The sequence below is a fragment of the Pan paniscus genome, chromosome 20, assembly GCF_029289425.2.
Source record: "Pan paniscus chromosome 20, NHGRI_mPanPan1-v2.0_pri, whole genome shotgun sequence".
NCBI classification, from domain to species: domain Eukaryota; kingdom Metazoa; phylum Chordata; class Mammalia; order Primates; family Hominidae; genus Pan; species Pan paniscus.
The window spans coordinates 65,692,834-65,705,474 of record NC_073269.2 but is presented as its reverse complement, the minus strand read 5'-3'; positions in this window follow the sequence as shown (position 1 = coordinate 65,705,474).

Below are 12,641 nucleotides of genomic sequence, written 5' to 3'. Positions count from 1 at the left end.
ACCGCTATCTGTATAAACATGGAAATATCTACACCGCGATCTGTATAAACATGGAAATATCGACAGCACCATCTCTATAAACATTGAAATATCTACACTGCCATCTGTAAAACATGGAAATATCTACACAGTCATCTGAATAAACATGGAAATGTCTACACCACCATCTTTATAAACATGGAAATACCTACAATACCATCTGTATACACATGGAAATATCTACACAGTCATCTCTATAAGTATGGAAATATCTACACCGCCATCTGTATAAACATGGAAATATCTACACTACCATCTGTAGAAAGATGGAAATATCTACACCGCTATCTCTATAAATATGGAAATACCTATACCGCCATCTCTATAAACATGAAAATATCTACACTGCCATCTCCATACAGATGGAAGTATCTACTCCGCCATGTGTATAAACACGGAAATATCTACACCACCATCTGTGAAAACATGGAAATATCTACACCGCTCTCTGTATAAACATGGAAATATCTACACCGCCATCTGCATGTCCATGGAAATATCTACGCTGCCATCTGTATAAACATGGAAGTATCTACACGGCCATCTGTGTATAGATGGAAATATCAACAACGCCATCTGTACAACATGGAAATATCTACACCGCTATCTCTATAAACATGGAAATATCTGCGCAGCCATCTGTAAAACATGGAAATACCTCTACAGTCATCTGTATAAACATGGAAATATCTACAATGCCATCTGTATACACATGGAAATATCTACACAGCCATCTGTATAAACATGTAAATATCTACACTGCTATCTCTATAAACATGGAATTATCTACACCGCCATCTCTATAAACATGAAAATATCTACACTGCCATCTCCATGAACATGGAACTAACTACTCCGCCATCTGTATAAACATGGAAACATCTACACCGCCATCTGTGAGAATAAGGAAATATCTACAATGCCATCTGAATAAAGATATAAATATCTGCACAGCGAGCTGTATAAACATGGAAATATCTACATCGCTATCTGTATAAACGTGGAAATACCAACACATCTATCGGTATAAACATGGAAATATCTACAACGCCATCTATATAAACATGGAAATATCTACACAGCTATGTCTGTAAACATGGAAATACATACACCGCTATCTCTATAAACATGGAAATATCTACACCGCTATCTGTATAAACATGGAAATATCTACAACGCTATCTGTATAAACATGGAAATATCTACACCGCGATCTGTAAACACATGGAAATATCTACACCACGACCTGTATGAACATGGAAATATCTTCACCACGATCTGTATAAACATGGATTTATCTTCACCACGATCTGTATAAACATGGAAATATCTACACCGCTATCTGTATAAACAGGGTAATATCTACACCACCATCTATATAAACATGGAAATATCTACACCGCCATCTGCATAAACATGGAAATATCTACAATGCCATCTGTAGAAAGATGGAAATATGTACACCACAATCTGTGTAAACATGGAAATATCTACACCGCTATCTGTAAAAGCATGGAAATATCTACACCGCTATCTGTATAAACATTGAAATATCTACACCGCGATCTGTATAAACATGGAAATATCTACAGCGCCATCTCTATGAACATTGAAATATCTACACTGCCATCTGTAAAACATGGAAATATCTACACAGTCATCTGAATAAACATGGAAATATCTACACCACCATCTGTATAAATATGGAAATACCTACAACACCATCTGTATACACATGGAAATATCTACACAGACATCTCTATAAGTATGGAAATATCTACACCGCCATGTGTATAAACATGGAAATATCTACACTGCCATCTGTAGAAAGATGGAAATATCTACACCGCTATCTCTATCAATATCGAAATATCTACACCGCCATCTCTATAAACATGAAAATATCTACACTGCCATCTTCATAAAGATGGAAGTATCTACTCCTCCATGTGTATAAACACGGAAATATCTACACCACCGTCTGTGAAAACATGGAAATATCTACACCGCTCTCTGTATAAACATGGAAATATCTACACCGCAATCTGCATGTCCATGGAAATATCAACGCTGCCATCTGTATAAACATGGAAATATCTACACGGCCATCTGTGTATAGATGGAAATTTCAACAACGCCATCTGTACAAACATGGAAATATCTACACCGCTATCTGTATAAACATGGAAATATCTACACCGCAATCTGTGTAAACATGGAAATATCTACACCGCAATCTGTGTAAACATGGAAATATCTACACCGATATCTGTAAAAACATGGAAATATCTACACCGCTATCTGTATAAACATGGAAATATCTACACCGCGATCTGTATAAACATGGAGATATCTACAGCGCCATCTCTATAAACATTGAAATATCTACACTGCCATCTGTATAAACATGGAAATATCTACACAGTCATCTGAATAAACATGGAAATATCTACACCACCATCTGTATAAACATGGAAATACCTACAATACCATCTGTATACACATGGAAATATCTACACAGACATCTGTATAAGTATGGAAATAACTACACCGCCATCTGTATAAACATGGAAATATCTACACTGCCATCTGTAGAAAGATGGAAATATCTACAGCGCTATCTCTATAAACATGGAAATATCTACACCGCCATCTCTATAAACATGAAAATATCTACACTGCCATCTCCATACAGATGTAAGTATCTACTCCGCCATGTGTATAAACACGGAAGTATCTACACCACCATCTGTGAAAACATGGAACTATCTACACCGCTATCTATATAAACATGGAAATATCTACACCGCCATCTGCATGTCCATGGAAATATCTACGCTGCCATCTGTATAAACATGGAAATATCTACACGGCCATCTGTGTATAGATGGAAATATCAACAACGCCATCTGTTCAAACATGGAAATATCTACACCGCTATCTCTATAAACATGGAAATATCTGCACAGCCATCTGTAAAACGTGGAAATACCTCTACAGTCATCTGTATAAACATGGAAATATCTACAATGCCGTCTGTATACACATGGAAATACCTACACAGCCATCTGTATAAACATGCAAATATCTACACTGCTATCTCTTTAAACATGGAAATATCTACACCGCCATCTCTATAAACATGAAAATATCTACACTGCCATCTCCATAAACATGGAACTAACTACTCCGCCATCTGTATAAACATGGAAACATCTACACCGCCATCTGTGTGAATAAGGATATATCTACTATGCCATCTGTATAAAGATATAAATATCTGCACCGCGAGCTGTATAAACATGGAAATATCTACATCGCTATCTGTATAAACGTGGAAATACCAATACATCTATCGGTATAAACATGGAAATATCTACAACGCCATCAATATAAACATGGAAATATCTACACCGCTATGTCTATAAACATGGAAATACCTACACCGCTATCTCTATAAACATGGAAATATCTACACCGCTATCTGTATAAACATGGAAATATCTACACAGCGATCTGTATAAACATGGAAATATCTACACCGCGATCTGTATAAACATGGATTTATCTTCACCACGATCTGTATAAACATGGAAATATCTACACCGCTATCTGTATAAACAGGGTAATATCTACACCACCATCTATATAAACATGGAAATATCTACACCGCCATCTGCATAAACATGGAAATATCTACAATGCCATCTGTAGAAAGATGGAAATATCTACACCACAATCTGTGTAAACATGGAAATAGCTACACCGCTATCTGTAAAATCATGGAAATATCTACACCGCTATCTGTATAAACATGGAAATATCTACACCGCGATCTGTATAAACATGGAAATATCTACAGCGCCATCTCTATAAACATTGAAATATCTACACTGCCATCTGTAAAACATGGAAATATCTACACAGTCATCTGAATAAACATGGAAATATCTACACCACCATCTGTATAAATATGGAAATACCTACAACACCATCTGTATACACATGGAAATATCTACACAGACATCTTTATAAGTAAGGAAGTATCTACACCGCCATCTGTATAAACATGGAAATATCTACACGGCCATCTGTAGAAAGATGGAAATATCTACACCGCTATCTCTATAAATATCGAAATATCTACACTGCCATCTCTATAAACATGAAAATATCTACACTGCCATCTTCATAAAGATGGAAGTATCTACTCCTCCATGTGTATAAACACGGAAATATCTACACCACCGTCTGTGAAAACATGGAAATATCTTCACCGCTCTCTGTATAAACATGGAAATATCTACACCGCAATCTGCATGTCCATGGAAATATCTACGCTGCCATCTGTATAAACATGGAAATATCTACACGGCCATCTGTGTATAGATGGAAATTTCAACAACGCCATCTGTACAAACATGGAAATACCTACACCGCTATCTGTATAAACATGGAAATATCTACACCGCAATCTGTATAAACATGGAAATATCTACACCGCGATCTGTATAAACATGGAAATATCTACACCGCGATCTGTATAAACATGGAAATATCTTCACCACGATCTGTATAAACATGGAAATATCTACACCGCTATCTGTATAAACATGGTAATATCTACACCACCATCTATATAAACATGGAAATAGCTACACCGCCATCTGCATAAACATGGAAATATCTACAATGCCATCTGTAGAAACATGTAAATATCTACACCGCAATCTGTGTAAACATGGAAATATCTACACCGATATTTGTAAAAACATGTAAATATCTACACCGCTATCTGTATAAACATGGAAATATCTACACCGCGATCTGTATAAACATGGAGATATCTACAGCACCATCTCTATAAACATTGAAATATCTACACTGCCATCTGTAAAAACATGGAAATATCTACACAGTCATCTGAATAAACATGGAAATATCTACACCACCATCTGTATAAACATGGAAATACCTACAATACCATCTGTATACACATGGAAATATCTACACAGACATCTGTATAAGTATGGAAATAACTACACCGCCACCTGTATAAACATGGAAATATCTACACTGCCATCTGTAGAAAGATGGAAATATCTACAGCGCTATCTCTATAAATATGGAAATATCTACACCGCCATCTCTATAAACATGAAAATATCTACACTGCCATCTCCATACAGATGGAAGTATCTACTCCGCCATGTGTATAAGCACGGAAGTATCTACACCACCATCTGTGAAAAGATGGAAATATCTACACCGCTATCTGTATAAACATGGAAATATCTACACCGCCATCTGCATGTCCATGGAAATATCTACGCTTCCATCTGTATAAACATGGAAATATCTACACGGCCATCTGTGCATAGATGGACATATCAACAACGCCATCTGTTCAAACTTGGAAATATCAACACCGCTATCTCTATAAACATGGAAATATCTGCACAGCCATCTGTAAAACATGGAAATACCTCTACAGTCATCTGTATAAACATGGAAATATCTACAATGCCATCTGTATACACATGGAAATATCTACACAGCCATCTGTATACACATGGAAATATCTACACAGACATCTGTATAAGTATGGAAATATCTACACCGCGATCTGTATAAACATGGAGATATCTACAGCGCCATCTCTATAAACATTGAAATATCTACACTGCCATCTGTAAAAACATGGAAACATCTACACTGTCATCAGAATAAACATGGATATATCTACACCACCATCTGTATAAACATGGAAATACCTACAATACCATCTGTATACACATGGAAATATCTACACTGACATGTGTATAAGTATGGAAATATCTACACCGCCATCTGTATAAACATGGAAATATCTACACTGCCATCTGTAGAAAGATGGAAATATCTACACCGCTATCTCTATAAATATCGAAATATCTACACCGCCATCTCTATAAACATGAAAATATCTACACTGCCATCTCCATAACGATGGAAGTATTTACTCCGCCATGTGTGTAAACACGGAAATATCTACACCACCATCTGTGAAAACATGGCAATATCTACACCGCTCTCTGTATAAACATGGAAATATCTGCACAGCCATCTGTAAAACATGGAAATACCTCTACAGTCATCTGTATAAACATGGAAATATCTACAATGCCATCTGTATACACATGGAAATATCTACACAGCCATCTGCATAAACATGTAAATATCTACACTGCTATCTCTATAAACATGGAAATATCTACACCGCCATCTCTATAAACATGAAAATATCTTCACTGCCATCTCCATAAACATGGAACTAACTACTCCGCCATCTGTATAAACATGGAAACACCTACACCGCCATCTGTGTGAATAAGGAAATATCTACAATGCCATCTGTATAAAGTTATAAATATCTGCACCGCGAGCTGTATAAACATGGAAATATCTACATCGCTATCTGTATGAACGTTGAAATACCAACACATCTATCAGTATAAACATGGAAATATCTACAACGCCCTCTATATAAACATGGAAATAGCTGCACCGCGAGCTGTATAAATATGGAAATATCTACATCGCTATCTGTATGAACGTTGAAATACCAACACATCTATCAGTATAAACATGGAAATATCTACAACGCCCTCTATATAAACATGGAAATAGCTACACCGCTATGTCTATAAACATGTAAATACCTACACCGCTATCTCTATAAACATGGGAATATCTACACCGCTATCTGTATAAACATGGAAATATCTACAATGCTATCTGTATAAACATGGAAATATCTACACCGCTATCTGTATAAACATGGAAATATCTACACCGCGATCTGTATAAACATGGAAATATCTTCACCACGATCTGTATAAACATGGAAATATCTACACTGCTATCTGTATAAACATGGAAATATCTACACCGCGATCTGTATAAACATGGAGATACCTACAGCGCCATCTCTATAAACATTGAAATATCTACACTGCCATCTGTAAAAACATGGAAATATCTACACAGTCATCTGAATAAACATGGAAATATCTACACCACCATCTGTATAAACATGGAAATACCTACAATACCATCTGTATACACATGGAAATATCTACACAGACATCTGTATAAGTATGGAAATATCTACACCGCCATCTGTATAAACATGGAAATATCTACACTGCCATCTGTAGAAAGATGGAAATATCTACACCGTTATCTCTATAAATATGGAAATATCTACACCGCCATCTCTATAAACATGAAAATATCTACACTGCCATCTCCATAAAGATGGAAGTATCTTCTCCGCCATGTGTATAAACACGGAAATATCTACAACACCATCTGTGAAAACATGGAAATATCTACACCGCTCTCTGTATAAACATGGAAATATCTACACCGCCATCTGCATGTCCATGGAAATATCTACGCTGCCATCTGTATAAACATGGAAATATCTACACGGTCATCTGTGTATAGATGGAAATATCAACAACGCCATCTGTACAAACATGGACATATCTACACCGCTATCTCTATAAACATGGAAATATCTGCACAGCCATCTGTAAAACATGGAAATACCTCTACAGTCATCTGTATAAACATGGAAATATCTACAATGCCCTGTGTATACACATGGAAATAGCTACACAGCCATCTGTATAAGCATGTAAATATCTACACTGCTATCTCTATAAACATGGAAATATCTACACCGCCATCTCTATAAACATGAAAATATCTACACTGCCATCTCCATAAACATGAAACTAACTACTCCGCCATCTGTATAAACATGGAAACATCTACACCGACATCTGTGTGACTAAGGAAATATCTACAATGCCATCTGTATAAAGATATAAATATCTGCACCGCGAGCTGTATAAACATGGAAATATCTACATCGCTATCTGTATAAACGTGGAAATACCAACACATCTATCGGTATAAACATGGAAATATCTACAACGCCATCTATATAAACATGGAAATATCTACACCGCTATGTCTGTAAACATGGAAATACCTACACCGCTATCTCTATAAACATGGAAATATCTACACCGCTATCTGTATAAACATGGAAATATCTACACCGCTATCTGTATAAACATGGAAATATCCAAATCGCGATCTGTATAAACATGGAAATATCTTCACCACGATCTGTATAAACATGGAAATATCTACACCGCTATCTGTATAAACATGGTAATATCTACACCACCATCTATATAAACATGGAAATATCTACACCGCCATCTGCATAAACATGGAAATATCTACAATGCCATCTGTAGAAAGATGGAAATATCTACACCGCAAACTGTGTAAACATGGAAATATCTACACCGATATCTGTAAAAACATGGAAATATCTACACCGCTATCTGTATAAACATGGAAATATCTACACCGCGATCTGTATAAACATGGAAATATCTACAGCGCCATCTCTATAAACATTGAAATATCTACAGTGCCATCTGTAAAATATGGAAATATCTACACAGTCATCTGAATAAACTTGGAAATATCTACACCACCATCTGTATAAACATGGAAATACCTACAATACCATCTGCATACACATGGAAATATCTACACAGACATCTGTATAAGTATGGAAATATCTACACCGCCATCTGTATAAACATGGAAATATCTACACTGCCATCTGTAGAAAGATGGAAATATCTACACCGTAATCTCTATAAATATGGAAATATCTACCCCGCCATCTCTATAAACATGAAAATATCTACACTGCCATCTCCATAAAGATGGAAGTATCTACTCCGCTATGTGTATAAACACGGAAATATCTACACCACCATCTGTGAAAACATGGAAATATCTACACCGCTATCTGTATAAACATGGAAATATCTACACCGCCATCTGCATGTCCATGGAAATATCTACGCTGCCATCTGTATAAACATGGAAATATCTACACGGCCATCTGTGTATAGATGGAAATATCAACAACGCCATCTGTACAAACATGGAAATATCTACACTGCTATCTCTATAAACATGGAAATATCTGCACAGCCATCTGTAAAACATGGAAATACCTCTACAGTCATCTGTATAAACATGGAAATATCTACAATGCCATCTGTATACACATGGAAATATCTACACAGCCATCTGTATAAACATGTAAATATCTACACTGCTATCTCTATAAACATGGAAATATCTACACCGCCATCTCTATAAACATGAAAATGTCTACACTGCCATCTCCATAAACATGGAACTAACTACTCCGCCATCTGTATAAACATGGAAACATCCACACCGCCATCTGTGTGAATAAGGAAATATCTACAATGCCATCTGTATAAAGATATAAATATCTGCACCGCGAGCTGTATAAACATGGAAATATCTACATCGCTATCTGTTTAAACGTTGAAATACCAACACATCTATCAGTATAAACATGGAAATATCTACAACGCCCTCTATATAAACATGGAAATATCTACACCGCTATGTCTATAAACATGGAAATACCTACACCGCTATCTCTATAAACATGGAAATATCTACACCGCTATCTGTATAAACATGGAAATATCTACAACGCTATCTGTATAAACATGGAAATATCTACACCGCTATCTGTATAAACATGGAAATATCTACACCGCGATCTGTATAAACATGGAAATATCTTCACCACGATCTCTATGAACATGGAAATATCTACACCGCTATCTGTATAAACATGGTAATATCTACACCACCATCTATATAAACATGGAAATATCTACACCGCCATTTGCATAAACATGGAAATATCTACAATGCCATCTGTAGAAAGATGGAAATATCTACACCGCAATCTGTGTAAACATGGAAATATCTACACCGCTATCTGTAAAAACATGGAAATATCTACACCGCTATCTGTATAAACATGGAAATATCTACACCGCGATCTGTATAAACATGGAGATATCTACAGCGCCATCTCTATAAACATTGAAATATCTACTCTGCCATCTGTAAAAACATGGAAATATCTACACAGTCATCTGAATAAACATGGAAATATCTACACCACCATCTGTATAAACATGGAAATACCTACAATACCATCTGTATACACATGGAAATATCTACACAGACATCTGTATAGGTATGGAAATATCTACACCGCCATCTGTATAAACATGGAAATATCTACACTGCCATCTGTAGAAAGATGGAAATATCTACACCGTTATCTCTATAAATATGGAAATATCTACACCGCCATCTCTATAAACATGAAAATATCTACACTGCCATCTCCTTAAAGATGGAAGTATCTACTCCGCCATGTGTATAAACACGGAAATATCTACACCACCATCTGTGAAAACATGGAAATATCTACACCGCTCTCTGTATAAACATGGAAATATCTACACCGCCATCTGCATGTCCATGGAAATATCTACGCTGCCATCTGTATAAACATGGAAATATCTACACGGCCATCTGTGTATAGATGGAAATATCAACAACGCCATCTGTACAAACATGGAAATATCTACACCGCTATCTCTATAAACATGGAAATATCTGCACAGCCATCTGTAACACATGGAAATACCTCTACAGTCATCTGTATAAACATGGAAATATCTACAAAGCCATGTGTATACACATGGAAATACCTACACAGACATCTGTATAAGCATGTAAATATCTACACTGCTATCTCTATTAACATGGAAATATCTACACCGCCATCTCTATAAACATGAAAATGTCTACACTGCCATCTCCATAAACATGGAACTAACCACTCCGCCATCTGTATAAACATGGAAACATCTACACCGCCATCTGTGTGAATAAGGAAATATCTACAATGCCATCTGTATAAAGATATAAATATCTGCACCGCGAGCTCTATAAATATGGAAATATCTACATCGCTATCTGTATAAACGTTGAAATACCAACACATCTATCAGTATAAACATGGAAATATCTACAACGCCCTCTATATAAACATGGAAATATCTACACCGCTATGTCTATAAACATGGAAATACCTACACCGCTATCTCTATAAACATGGAAATATCTACACCGCTATCTGTATAAACATGGAAATATCTACAACGCTATCTGTATAAACATGGAAATATCTACACCGCAATCTGTATAAACATGGAAATATCTACACCGCGATCTGTATAAACATGGAAATAGCTTCACCACGATCTGTATAAACATGGAAATAGCTACACCGCTATCTGTATAAACATGGTAATATCTACACCACCATCTATATAAACATGGAAATATATACACCGCCATCTGCATAAACATGGAAATATCTACAATGCCATCTGTAGAAAGATGGAAATATCTACACCGCAATCTGTGTAAACATGGAAATATATACACCGATATCTGTAAAAACATGGAAATATCTACACCGCTATCTGTATAAACATGGAAATATCTACACCGCGATCTGTATAAACATGGAAATATCTAAAGCGCCATTTCTATAAACATTGAAAAATCTACACTGCCATCTGTAAAAACATGGAAATATATACACAGTCATCTGAATAAACATGGAAATAAATACACCACCATCTGTATAAACATGGAAATACCTACAATACCATCTGTATACACATGGAAATATCTACACAGACATCTGTATAAGTATGGAAATATCTACACCGCCATCTGTATAAACATGGAAATATCTACACTGCCATCTGTAGAAAGATGGAAATATCTACACCGCTATCTCTATAAATATCGAAATATCTACACCGCCATCTCTATAAACATGAAAATATCTACACTGCCATCTCCATAAAGATGGAAGTATCTACTCCGCCATGTGTATAAACACGGAAATATCTACACCACCATCTGTGAAAACATGGAAATATCTACACCGCGCTCTGTATAAACATGGAAATATCTACACCGCCATCTGCATGTCCATGGAAATATCTAAGCTGCCATCTGTATAAACATGGAAATATCTACACGGCCATCTGTGTATAGATGGAAATAATAACAACGCAATCTGTACAAACATGGAAATATCTACACCGCGATCTCTATAAACATGGAAATATCTGCACAGCCATCGTTAAAACATGGAAATACCTCTACAGTCATCTGTATAAACATGGAAATATCTACACAGCCATCTGTATAAACATGTAAATATCTACACTGCTATCTCTATAAACATGGAAATATCTACACTGCCATCTCTGTAAACATGAAAATATCTACACTGCCATCTCCATAAACAAGGAAATAACTACTCCACCATCTGTATAAACATGGAAATATCTACACCGCCATCTGCATGTCGATTGAAATATCTACGCTGCCATCTGTATAAACATGGAAATATCTACACGGCCATCGGTGAATAAATGGAAATATCAACAACGCCATCTGTACAAACTTGGAAATATCTACACCGCTATCTCTATAAACATGGAAATATCTGCACAGCCATCTGTACAACATGGAAGTACCTCTACAGTCATCTGTATAAACATGGAAATATCTACAATGCCATCTGTATA